Source organism: Mustela nivalis (genome assembly GCF_964662115.1).
Source record: "Mustela nivalis genome assembly, chromosome: 14".
Lineage (NCBI taxonomy): Eukaryota > Metazoa > Chordata > Mammalia > Carnivora > Mustelidae > Mustela > Mustela nivalis.
Window position 1 is genome coordinate 63,172,390 of NC_139033.1, and position 14,187 is coordinate 63,186,576.

General features: G+C 41.1%; 1 long non-coding RNA gene across 2 annotated transcripts in view; it reads right to left on the reverse strand.

Moving 5' to 3' along the window:
- Positions 1–7,008, reverse strand: part of LOC309847958 — a 39,067-nt gene extending 32,059 nt beyond the window's left edge. For both annotated transcript variants that reach the window (XR_014302744.1, XR_014302745.1), the window contains exon 1: positions 6,946–7,008. This is a non-coding gene — a long non-coding RNA (uncharacterized lncRNA). The remainder of the gene's footprint in view (positions 1–6,945) is intronic.
- Positions 7,009–14,187: the final 7,179 nt, after the last annotated feature.

The window sequence follows — 14,187 nt, forward strand, 5'->3', positions numbered from 1 at the left end:
CCTTCCCTTCATGAGTTCTCCGCTCCAGCCATCCGAAGTAATTCCTTCCTCTCCCCTCTCCTGATCTGTCAGTTGCAAATAGAATCTATTCACAGAATAAACAAACCTTCCGGAATGGATAGACTCTACTGCTCTGAGGAGTCTGGGGAAAGGGGCTGCCGGGGTCCATGTCTGATCAGGGAGGGGGCCGCTGCCTCTGATGCCTTCCCTTGGGCAGGGTTGAAAGCAAGGCTGACAAGGATGAGCTCACCAGTGAAAAGAAGAAATTGAAGGAAATGCTGGCTCTTGTGGACAAAACAATCTGCGTGTTTCCAAATTTGCTATTTCTGTTCAAATCGGTTTGAAGTTAGTTTTCATTGTAACGGGACTCAGTGACAAGTTCTCAATAAGCTAGACTTAGTTTCCCTGCTAAGTGAGCAGAGAGAAATGTACAGTGTGTGTGTGTGTGTGTGTGTGTGTGTGTGTGTGTGTGCAGGCATACGTATCTTTTTTTTTTTTTTAATCAGCAATATCATGTTTTAGCCCCAAAGGTTTCAAAGTTGGTCAAGGATTAAGAAGGAGATGGTGACGCCTGGAGGACTGTTGAAAATAGGCTCTTGCTCTCTCCACAACTTTGCCTCAAGGCAAGAAAGACACAAATGGGGCCGAGCCTGGAGCAGAGAAAGGAAACTGACTTTTATGGAGCACTTACTGTGTGCCCAGATGATTCACTGAAGGTAGTTTATTAAATCTTCCAAAACACCTTTCAAGCCAGTGTTGCTATCTCTGTTTTCTGGTTATAGAAACTGAATCCCAGAAAGGAAAGTTACCAGTGATCCACAGGAAGTGGTAGAGATGGAATTAAATCAGGTGTTTCCACCTTCACCCAGCAGGGGGAGGCTAACTGAACTGGCAGAGAAACAGCCAAAAAGGAAGTCTGTTCATTACCTAACAACCAAGCAAACGAAGCTTAGGTTTGCTTAATATGCCTTTGATAACCACCGATAGTCCAGTAAGCACTTTGAAGGGCTCTGAACACAAAGCCCAGCATGGTCATGATAGTGTAGGACATATTAAAACCCCATAAGATTCAGAACCATTGACAAAACAATGGTCAATTAAGGAACCATTGATTTGTTTTTTTAATGTAAGAATCCAAATTTAATCTTACAAAGAGATTCATATTTGATACCTTGCTCTTTTATTCTTATTTTTTTAATGAAGAGGTGTTTTTTTTTAAAGAAATTAACCCAAGGAGAAATATGATAACCTGTCATAATCCTCACCAGTTAGACCATTACTCACACCTAAGCCAGCACCTAGAAATCAACATCAATACTTCCTAGTTGTAGGGAAAAAAAATTGCAGGTGAAACAAACAAACAAGAAACAAAAAACAAACAAACAAAAACAACACACCTCTCTGAGACACTGGATTTAAAAATAGAAACTTATGAAAAGACAACTTGCACTGAACAGAAGACAACTAAACTTTTGTACATTCTTCCCACCGCAAGTTGGGCTTAGCACCATTCCTGGTCTAGATACCCTTGAATCTAGGTGGACCTGACCACCTGACCATTGGTACACAGCAAACCTCTGTTTCCATTCCTGGACTTCCTCTTTTTAAGATTGACCATTTCTTGGAACCCAGCCACCATGCTGTGAGGAAGCCCAAGCAGTCTCAAGGGCAGGATCAAGCAGAGAGGAAATGAAGTCCCTTGGCCACAACCCCATCTGAGTTCCCAAATGGTTAGCTGTAGCAACTATGAGTCAGTCACCTTTGAAGTGGACCTTCCCCCCTTGTCAAGCTGTGGGAAGCAGAGATAAGCTGTTCCCACTGAGCCCTCCCAAATGGCACATCTATGAGCAAAACCAATGACCGTGGTTGTTCAAAGCTACCAAATTGCAGGATGAACTAGAATGCATTAATTCACTGCTTCCTTAGCATTTAATAGAACTTGAAATTACATAGATATTTGTTTTTATCATTTATTGCCTGTCTCTTTCAGGGAGCATAAGCTGACCTCACTTGTCAAGGGAAGGAACTGTACCTATTTCCATTCATCTCTCTACACCAGCCGCAAGCAGAGTCTTGCTCATTAGAGGTACTCGATAAAATATTTGTTCACTGAAAAGATACACGACAGCAACATATGCTGATGCTCTACTTCGTCCTCCCTAATTTACAGATGAAAACCATAAACTGGGACAATTTAAAATATTCTTCAAGTACCTTGAGACTTGTTGGTTTGCTTGGGGTTTTTGTAAGATTTTGCTTATTTATTTATTTATTTAAGAGAGAGAGCGTGCACACATGTTCAAGTGGGGGAAGGGACAACCAGGGAAGGAGAGAATCTCTAGCAGACTCCTTGCTGAGCATGGAGCCCAATGTGGGGCTCGATCTCATGACCCTGTGATCATGACCTGAGCCAAAATCAAGAATCAGATGCTCAACAGCCTGAGCCACCTAGGCGCCCCTACACTGAGGTTTTCATAAAGCAAAAGAATAACAATAAGAAAAAAGATCAAATGGCAAATATCAGAGCAGACTCTGTGTGAAAACATGACCTACAGGGTCTCTGCTCAAGAATGGTGCCTCACTGAGCAGAGCCCGTCAAATATTCAAACATGGCCACAGTGTCCGTCTATAAGGTTTCTCTTCTCTGGGTTAAACTATTCTATTTCACCAATTATTACTCAAATGATACAGCCTCAAGAATGAAAATTGCACAGGATACGGTCCTTGGGCGAATCCATTAATCTCTCTGCGTTTCACATGCAAGGTCTATAAAATCACTATGTTAAAAAGTCCTATTTAATATGATTTTTTTAATGTTACAAATGAAATAAGAGTTGTAAGAACATTCTTACTGTAATGTAACTTAATTACAAATCGCCATCATTTTCATGAAGACTGATGAGTTAGCATTTGTGAAGCAGGTAGAATATTACCTGGTACATAGTAAGCGCTGTAAACACAAAAGTTGAATATAATAAAACAATGGGATGAGCTTGCAACCCCTTACTACCAACAACCCTTCCTGTCTTTTTGACCTCACTTCCTACTACTTTCATCCTTGCTCATTGCTTCCCACACATACTGGCCCTCTTTTTAGGCTCTGAACTTTTTCCTACCTTGGGAATTTTGTACTTGCTGCTCCTTCCACCTGGAGAATTCTTTTTCTGGATCTTCCTATGTTTGCCTCTTACTCATCCTTTACAGTTCAGGTCTTCAGAGAGGTTTTCTCTGACCACTCTCTATGAGTAAATTTCCCCTTTCCCTTATCAAATCACTTTCTAGTATGTCATCCCATTTTGTTTTCCATAAGATTTATTCCCATATATAATTGTCTTATGTATTTGGGCACTATTTCACAGACTTTCTTTCCCCACTAGAATGTTAGCATACCGGGAGCCCAGACCTTATCTGTCTCATTTGTGGTTAAATCCCCAATGTCTAGAAAAGTACCTGCATTTCATAGATGTTTAATAAATATTTGGTGAATGAATGAATGAGTGAAATCTCTCTTCTGGCTACCTTCTAGTGTGTCAATGATCCTCATAAAGTGTATCACTCAGTAGTGGATCATCACACTAGATGATATCACACCAAGAGTTATTGCAAATATTATTAACATCTATGGATGCAGCCAGAGATCAAATGAACTCTTTCGGCAACCACATTCCAATCTTCACTCGCCTGGTGCTTTCTTTCAAGCTGGTTCCCTGAGCCTTTTTCCTAGTGCTACCCTTAGACAAAGTTTCCCCTTTCTGTATTTATGCTTGTCCACACCTGGATGGTGCTTTTAACAGTTCCTTCCCCACCTATGCCTAAGGCCATTGCAGCAGATAAACACAGTAAAGCACAGGAACTGCCCCAGGTTCTGCCTACAACCTCCTTCTTGTACCCTCTTCAAGACTTCTCTGACCTAGATCTCTATCTGGCTGGCTTGGTAGCCAAATGCTCCCTCCCGGCAAGCTAACCTCTTTAGGTCACCCTATCAACGGGCCTAGCCAGCTTTTGACTCAACATATCTCCAGGATTGACACCCTGCCCTCTACACTCCCATCCCCACCCATGAACACTACCTTCAAGTCCAAGCTTATGAACACAACCCTCCCTCATCCAGGAGACAAGAACAGCCAGTACTAGGGTGTGTGTGTGTGTGCGCGCATGCACGCGTGTGTGTGCTGTGCGCAACTGTGGGACTTCACATTTACCCCTGTTGAAGTCTATTTTGTTAGATCTCACCCACTGTTTCAATATCTCTGGATTTTTATTCAGTCATTCAGTTGATTTGCTAATCTCATCCTGCTTCCCATAATCAGTGTGTCAAGGTGATCAACGTGTCCTGAACAATCTCCTCCAAGTCACCAATAACAAATACAGCACAGTGCAGATCAAAGACAGACTCCTCAAACATTCTCCAGGTTGACAAGGATCCTTTCATCAGCCATCTCCAGGAACTGGTGGTTGCTTCAATATTGCCGAAACAGAGGCTCATCCAACCCACATGTTCCCTCAAATTCACAAAAGAATTTGCCAGCTGCCTTGCTGGAATTCGGGAGTCTGTCTGTCCGTGTAGTTCCTGTGCCATGCTTACAGGGAGCACATAGTTTGGAATTGGAAATACTCCTACGAGGGTTGGGACCATCGTTAACTTTACACCCATTCACCTACCAGAAAAGAATTGGCCAGACACTAAGATTTAGGATAGGGTGCCCTAAGCTTTCTAGACTAAAGAAGGGTCTCTGATGACACCTGGAAGCAATTACTGCCTGCTCAGTCTTGACAGGCTCTCCCCCATCTCCCAGAGAGCCACAGAGGATCCAGATGGATTCCCTTGCCTGCCCTGGTTGGATTTCTTGAGGAGGACAGATTGATCACACACCCATATGGCTGTAGTTCAAAGCAGTGAGTTACACAGTAAGGTGCCTGAGGGAGAGGATGTCTTTCTGCCAGAGTGAGAACACAAGTAGCTATAAAGTTGGAAGTCCAAACCCCAAATGCTACTACAATGGAACAGGAATGGGGAAGCTATTCAGGGAAGTGATGTTATCTTATGAAAGCATCTTGCACTATAAAGAAAAAAGAGATAGAGGCAAGGATTATTTTCTCTAAAGAACAATGGGAAAACTACCTTTAATCTGACCTTCCAGGGCCTCTATATCTATCTGAAAGAGATGCACCAAAAGGCTGGGGGATGAGAAAAAAAGCAAACTAGTTATTAATTATACTAGGACTTATTGGCTTTACGTTTATATTTTCATAGATTTTTTTTCTTGTTCATTAGATTATAGTAGTGAATGATTGATTCATGTCTTTCTTAACAAAGATATCAACAGCCCTCCTCCCCCCCAAAAGGACTAGAACATTCTTCTACTACTTGAGGAGTTAAAGATTTAACATGCTACAAATGCATCTTCTGCTTAGGTGACCAGCTTAATGATGGTCATTTGGAATGAGTAGTATGAAAAATGCGGGCGAGACAAACAAATAATCAGGACCCAGAATTTGTAGTCCAGATATATTTTATCCCATTCTCTAAGGCATATCCAACTTGGCTCTTCATTAAACCTGCAAAATGTAGCATAGCTCATTCTCCAAATTCCTAGAAAATATAACTTTAATGTTTTGTGGGAAAAAATCAATTTTTCTTTATTAACTGAGAAGAAATAAACATGAATCTTTTAACTAACCAAACATAGCAGAATCACAGATGCCAAATATTAGAAGGCGTGAGTCCAAGTTACTTTTTGAAAATATCAAAAAAGGTACCCAAAAAAAAAGAAAAGAAACAAAGAAAGTATCAAAAACAAACATACCTTTGTTTATTCATTTAATAAGTATTTAACAGGCGTTTACTGTATGCAAATCCTTTGTTAAATACTTTAAGAATGTTGCCAAAGCATATAAGAAACCATTTCTCTTCTTTAGAATTATACAATGTTTTTATAGAGGTAAAATAAACCCAAACATCTGTAAAAATGGAAGATTTATATATGATATAAACTTGTTAAATTACTAAGTTGTACACTTGAAACTAATGTAACATTGTGTATCAACTATATTCAAATTATTTTAAAGGGGGGTATTGTATATGATAGCACAATGTCTTCAAAAAAATGTTTGTTTCGGTTATATGCTATGAGGTCACAAATTGCCACAAACTTAGCCACTTAATGCACATTGTCTCATGGTTTTTGTGGGTCAGGAATCTGGGCACAACTTAAATTGGGTTGTCTAACTCAAGATGTCTCAGAAGGCTGCAGTCAAGAAGCCAGCTAGGGTTGGGGTCTCATCTAAAAGCTCAATTGGGGAAGAATCTGCTTCTCAGTTCACTTAGGTGGTCGCTGGCAGCACTGAATTCCTGTCTGGGCTATTGGACTGAGGTTTCTAGGTGGCTATTGGCTAAAGGTCGCCCTCAGATCCTTGCTGTGTGGACTTCCCAAATGCGACAAATCATTGCAGCAAGCCCGCAAGGAAGAGTGTTTACTACCAAGATAGAACTCACAACCTCTTATAATCTGATCACAGAAGCAGTATCCCCTCAAGATACTGGATTCAATAGAAGCAAGTTACTCAGAGAGAGAAGATTACACAAGGCAGTGAATATCAAGAGACAGGGGTTATTGAAGACCACCTTAGATATGACCAACCACAATGTTTAAACATGAAAATAAGCAAACATAAGTATAAAAAAATAACACTCATTCAAGTTTAGTAAGCGCACCCCTATGACTTGACTACGTAAAACATCTACTAGATGTAAGAGAATGGGAAGACTTCATTGCACTGTTAGGAAAGTAAACATTTGACTTGAAAACCAGAGTCCAAAACACTTTCCAAAGCCATCAGGAGATGGCAACCAACTACCTTCTTAAACCAAGAGCAGTAGGTTCCACCTAAAAAAGATACATCACGTTAGCTTTTCATGATTTAAATGGCCACATATGTACTCACCCTTCCTAAATGTTATCGTCAACAACTGAGCCTCGTGAAAATACAAAATTCAGAGGAGTACTTACATCTGCATTTGGTCTTGTTACGTCTATTATTTTAAAAAGCAATACTCTGTGCCCTATGCGCTACTTCTTTGAAATTTGTGTTGTGAAAGTCAGCCTCTCTGTCTCATTTGCTGCTCTCAAGTGTTCTGGTGTTTGTGCAATAAATGAGGGGTGGAGATGGATGGATAGAAGCCAGATCCACAAGTAGCTACATCTCCTCTGTCTCTCTTAGAGCAAAGTGTAAAGGACGGTGTTTGTCTTTCTCTCCCATTTCAGAGGAAACTATCAAGAATTCTGTGGTTCATACTGACAGGGAATACAGCACCACTGCCGTGACTTCACCAACAAACTACTAGTGTCAGCTGCCACCAGAACATCTTATCTAAGTAGGAAAGGAGAAAAGCCTTCTGTTGGTCCCTCTTCCCCAGCCAAATTCCCTAATGGCTGAGGATTTTTTTGCCTGCACAGAGTAGTGAGTCTTGGTTGTCCCTTGACATCATGACAATTATTATCAAATGCAAGTATCGGTAGCTAAGAAGCATGATGTAAAAGCAATTTCCCATAATTTCCCTTGTTTTAGTATCTCTGAATGGAACCTCAACTTACTATTGCTGAGATCCCCATTAAGTGTCATATGTAATTTTCAATGTCTCCCCCTTCCTGTTCTCTCTCCTTCCTTCTCTCCTTACATCTTTAAGACAAAATATTATCATCCCCAAAGAGTGATGATGGCATGTGGAGGCTTATGTAGATAAGCTGATGAGTTCCTTAAGCTCTAGGGTATGGGTGTAGGCTTCAGTATTTTTTAAGGTTTTTTTTTTTTAAGTATTTTTTAAAGTTTCAGTATTTTTTAAGTTTCCTGAATAATAGTTTTACTGTGTGGCCAGGGCCAAAAGCTTTTCTAGTACTTGGCCTGATTCTCTAACTACATTTGGTCTCTATATTTGAAGGAGTAAAAAGAGAAAGAAGTTATGAAGCATGTAGGAGAGACACCAAGTATTCAAATTTATCCTTTATATGGTGGGTTCAGTGAGAACCATGGCTCTCAAACTCAGCACACATTAACATCCCCTTGGAAACTGTTTTAAATCCTGATGTCCCACTACACTGCAGCTCAATTAGGTCAGAACCTCAGGAAGTGGGACCAAGGATGATCTTCCAGGATGGCTCCCAGACAGAACTGTCCCTCCTCCCTGAGACCAGCTTCCCTTCAATACTTTCAAAGCTCTCCAGGAGATTGCAAAATGCCGCGAGGCCAACACCTACTAAGTTAGGATCATTTCATTTTATGACCTAACCAAGCATCATGTTTAAAATCAAATCTGCCTACTTGAACACAAATGCTAACAACTGCCTAAACTTCACTTCCATGCACTCGACGCATATGGAACTATGAGTTCCACAGTACTCAGTACTAGCATGTTACGGGATGGGGCTACAAAAACAAATGCAACAGGCTCCACCTCCCAGAATTCCTACAGTCCAGGAAAGGAAAGAGACGTAAATAAATGCTTCTGATACGGTGTGGTACATGCTTTGATAGACAATGGGGATATATGGAATATAGAGGGAGTTACTTAGTTTGAGGTGACAGAGACAAGGGAGGGGACACAGGGTATGGCAACAAAAGAACACCCTTCTGCAAGTTGGTCATGCATGGCAGGCAATCTAGGTAGAGCCTGAAGGAGCCAGGAGTTATGAAATTCCCTGATGCATAAAACAACCAAGTGTGGTAGAAAGAATGGAAATGGGGCCAGAGTGGAAGGCAAAGCCTTAGCTGGGAAGCAAATGGCAGGCCATTCCCAAGGGCTGAGCTTTATCCGTTGGAAAGGGACACCCAGAACATGCGGGCGATGCTGAGATCAATTCCTGATTTTAAACAGGTGACTCTAAAGCATCATTCCTGACTTTGAAGGTCACGAAGAGTAGCTAGAAGGAGAGCAAATTTCAAGATCTGGACTAAGCCAATGGCAGCAAGAGGAGAAAGGAAAGAGGATTGGGAAGCTGATTCAGTGTGTCCTGACTTTCTGGATTGAGCAACTAGGTAAATGAGGAGTTTTATACTAACTGATGGAGGGCATAGCTGAGAGGCGCTGGTCCCAGGAAAAGACAAAGTCTGGTCTACCTCATGGAAGCACTTCAACATGGGACTGATCTTCAGAAACCGCCCTCCCCACTCCCCAGGGTTTAGGACTCAGCTGCCATCATGGAGCTTGGCTGAGGGCCTCATTCCCTTGACTCTCAAGCCACACAGCCATTTAGAGCAGCCGCTGGAATTACTGATTATGTTTTAGGGTGATCACCTTTTTTTCAACCAGAACGCAGAAGTGCCCAAGGAAAATTCATTCTTCCAACTTTCTGGAATGTAGTTTTACCTCCCATCCCCAACCTCAGAGTTTCAGGACTCAGGACTCTTGTGATTCTCATCCAAAAAAAGTTTTGGACTCACCATGGTCCCCTCCCCAAGGGACAAGCAGGAGGTCTAATAGGCTCTGGAGGACAGCGGGGCCCACATTATTTGTAAAGCAGTACTTGGTGAATGGAAAGGCATAAGGCCCTACACATCAACCTTTATTTAGGTCATTCTCCGAAGACAGGTTCTCTGGAGACAAGTTGCCTTGAGCCAGACCAGACTACCCCAGGCCAGTCAGTAATCCTACATGTCTGGAGAGTATCACACCATCTTCTTTTCTGGGAAAACAATGAGAATGGTGACTTAAAATGCTAGAAAGTGAATTAACTGTTCCCAAAATTCCATGCTACTTTAACATTCTGTGGTCATGTTTTTGTTTTTGTTTTTGTTTCATTCGGACAGATGCCTCAAATTTTGTCAAAACAGAGAGAACTGCAATCATGCCCTGTTACGCTGACATTATTCACACTTGCTAATGATTAACTCCCTTTGACACTGTAGCGTTGTAGACGCCAGAGTTGAACAAACAGCTTCAGGGGGCCCAGAAATGAGTTACACTATACTGGGCCAACTGACTTGGAAGAGCTCCAGTGCTATTTCCCTAGTTTAGACTTGTCCTAAGGGGCATTTCCATTGGGGGACCTGAAGTTCTGGAATTCCTTCCTCTTCCTAGTTCAACAAAACTCTAATTTATTGACCTTCAGGGCACAGTGTAAGACATCTGTTAAGTTTGGCATTTCCTTGACCTGTACAGAGAATTCTATTCAGTAGAAAAGGTCTGCCTGCTTTAATTCCAGGCTTTGTATATAGAATGTGCATGTGTTAGCCTTTGATCTAAAGAAGGTACCTTTTTATAAACCCAGGAAACAAAAACACGTTGCTCCTTTGTATCAAAGTGGCTCCCTTTGGAATCTCACCTCAATATAGTACCTTCTTCAAGTGTGGCAAACCTTTGGATACATAAGCAAGAATCCTTCCTTCACTGTACAGGGGAAGAGGAGAGAATGTACTGAGAAGCAAACTTTCATGTTCTAAATGGAAAAAATCAGTCCTGTAAGAATGTGAGAAAATTCCTCTAGATAAGCTGAACAATTGTTTTATGAGCACTGCCTAATAGTTCCTGTTCACCTTGGATGTGAAAGATGCTGAAACATTAATAAGCTTTGATACCAAGGAAAAGGGACAGAAACACAGAGCTCCTACCTTGCACCCCAGCAAACCCCACCCCCCGCCACTGGAAGCCCAGCAATGCCTGATGGGTCTCAGAGATGGAGGAAAGTAAGCTAAAGAGAACACGTTCTCCCAGCCAAATGAGGGTCCCCTGGGTAACACTCAATATTGCTGCTTCTCTACCTTCCCATCTCCTACCTCTGCTATAATGGAGATGTCCATGGGATTTAAGCTGAGAGAGGCCTGGGGTTAGATGTCTATAGTTCCCCCGTCAGCAAAAGGGGGAGATGGGACACTTGCATGAGGGTTAGTAGCCCCCCAATCCCACCATGTTATAAGAAGCAAACCCCCGGACTTAGAAAAAAAAAAAAAAGTCATGTTTTTATTCCAAAATGAGAGATTTCTTTTTTAGTGTATCCAGATCAAAAGGGGAAATAATTCCAATTTGTTTATAGAAAATGTAGACATGCCCCGGGGTTATGATAAATTGAGATCTAGGTTTCCAGTGGGATTTGAGCCTGCACAGCTTACAATAATGCTAGACTGTTTGCACTGTCTTTAATACAGACAACGTCCTCAGACCTTTCAAAGCCAGTATAATTGAAAATCGTAGGCAGGAGAAGATTAAGCTGTTTGATCAAGGATAGAAAAAGATACATTTTCAATGAAGTTTAAAAGGAGCCAGGAAGTTGAAAAAGATTGCAGGAAGTTGACTAGGGACTGTCTATGAGATTTTCAGGAATGAGCCCACAACACTCTTCATGGAATGTGTTTATTCTCTAATCATCTAAAATTTGGATGGCATCAGTGATTGAATGCAGAAGGAAGGGTTTTTTTTTTGTACTTAAGTATCAAAAGGAAACAAAATTATATATTCTTAAACAAAATATGTGATATTTTGTAATGGAACTGCCTTGACTTGCTGGTGGTACTTTTTACGAAGAGCAACCACAAAGATTGAGTACAATCTACTGATGGAGAGCACAGCTAACGGGCACCTGCCCAGATCCAAACCATCAGATTGACTTTCATAGGTATTTTTAATTATGCCAGAATCATCCAGCAAAACAGAGCAAGACATCCCCTCTGTCTCATGTGATTTTTTTGCTGATCGAATGCAAACTAGTGCCAGGTCCTCCTTACATAGTTTAGCCGAAACCCTGTAGTCATTTGCAGTGGTAAGAAAAGATCTGAAGCCAAAATTTATCTGACTTTAAGAGTTATCTCAACAGCTCCAAATTGCAAGAGTCATGAGGGCACTGACTGGAGAGCCCAGGTGGGACCAAGTTTCTGGCTGCAAAAGGAATTTAAAAAAAGGGAAAATCTGATTAAGATAAGAAAAAATCTACATAAAAATACACAGTTGTATTTTGCTAGGGCTCCGATAATGCTGGCTATATGGCTAAATACTCAGAAACGGGATTTCTCACATTTCTGGTGGCTAGAAGTCTGAGATCCGGGGGTGCATGGAGTGGGTTTCTTCTGAGCCAGCTCTCCTTGGCTTGTAGAAGCCTCTCTGCTCCTTGCCTTTGCAAGGTCTCCCCTCAGTGTGTGTCTGAGTGTCTGCATCCTAATCTCCTCTTCTATGAAGTCATGATATTAGAGTAGTACACTGGGTCTGCCCCGTGATCTCATTTTAACCCAATGACGATTTAAAGACTCCATCTCCAAATGGGTCACATTCTAAAGCACTAGGGGTTAGGACTTCAACCTAGGAATTTGGAGGGGATGCAATTCAGCCTGAAGCAAGAGTAAATAAATTTGCAAATATCCCCACCAGGGACTACTGCAAGGAATAGAGAGAATCAAAGACAGGTATAGAATTAAAGAACCGTCTGTGATTTCTTTGAAACAATCCCATGTGCCATACATGTAGCTAAAAGTTGAGATGGACAAATTCAAGCCCTCTGCTTCCCTTACTCCCCCGTCAAAAAAGCCTTAAATCAATCCCTGAAATTATGTTAGAGAGTTTCCAAACTAAACAGAGCTCCATTGTCTCGCCAGGAAAAGGAGATAAGAGTTTGTTGATCTATACAGATAACTTCTTTCTTATTTAATTTAATTTTTTTTTTTTAATAATCTCTATGCCCAACATGGAGCTCAAATTCACAACCCCAAGATCAGAAGTCACACGCATTACCGACTAAGCCAGTCAGGTTCCCCTACACAGACAATTTCTAATGGCCCATGAGAAATACAGATGGCACCTAGTCTAGTACCTGGCAGGTAGCAGCACCTGTCAGTAAAAGTTAACTGTATCATAAGTATCTGGTTTCAAAGAAATATGGGGTTTGTAATCACAAATATTGCAAATAAACTGTTTTTAAGAATTCAGAAAAATCTATGCTTTCTCGGGATCAGATGACTGAAATGTATTTCAGTTTCTTTCCCTACTTCTCCTGTTATTATCAAATTATAAAACAAATATGTATCCAGCATCTACTAAATTCCAGGAACCATACTAGACACTGAAGACAGTGTCTATCCTGGAGGAGGTCACAGCCTAGGAGGTGAGCCAGACATAAAAACACATGGGTAACCAGGGGCTTGGGGTGACTCAGTGAGTGAGTGACTGACTCTTGATTTCTGCTCAGGTCATGATATCAGGGTCATGAGATCGAGCCCTGTGTTGGGCTCTGCAATGGGTGTGGAGCTTGCTTAAGATTCTCTCTCTACCCCATCCTCCCCACCAACTCTCGCTCATGTGGGCTCTCTCTTTTTAAAAAATAAAATAAATTTTAAAAAACCAGCGATACCTGGGTGGTTCAGTCATTTAAGCAGGTCTGCCTTTGGCTCAGGTCATGACCCTGGGGTCATGCTCCCTCTCCTCCCCACTTGTGCTCTCTCTCGCTATCTCTGTCTCTCTCTCAAATAAATAAATAAACTCTTTTTTAAAAAAAAAGAATACCAAAGAACAAAAGCTATAAAGTGAATGTGATGGTTACTTTTATGCGTCAACTAAAACTAGGCCACAATGCCCAGATAGTTAGTCAAACATTTTTCTGGATGCTTCTATGAAGGTATTTTTTGGATGTAATTAATATTTAAATCGACTGACTTTGAGTAAAGTAGATTACTCTCCATAATGGGTGTTCCATGATGGGTGAACCTGGTTTAATCAGCAGAAGTCTACAATAGAACAAAGACTGACTTCCCCCAAGCAAGTAGGAATTCTGCCAACTGATGGGCTCGAACTGCAACTCTTCTGAGTCTCCAGCCTACTACCCTACCCCATCAAATTTTGTAGCTATCAGCCTTCACAATGGTGAGCCAATTGCTTACAATCTTGTTCTCTCCCTTCCTCTGGAAAACTAATACAGTGGACTTAATATTTTTATTCCCCTCAACATTATAAAAGTTTTCACAGAAGAACTGAACTTAAGTTGGATCTACAGATTAGAATACTTTCTAAAACCAGCTCGTTATAAATCTGACTGGACACTAAACTAAGGGGTAATATTTCTAAAACTAGTTTTCACCAACCACACAAATATTCTGGAATCCAAAGATCACTACAAGAATTATTTTTAATTTTATGTTTCCATTTTGATAATCTATATCAATATTATCATAAATATACTTAGTATCACTGGGATAAGTACATAATAATAAAAT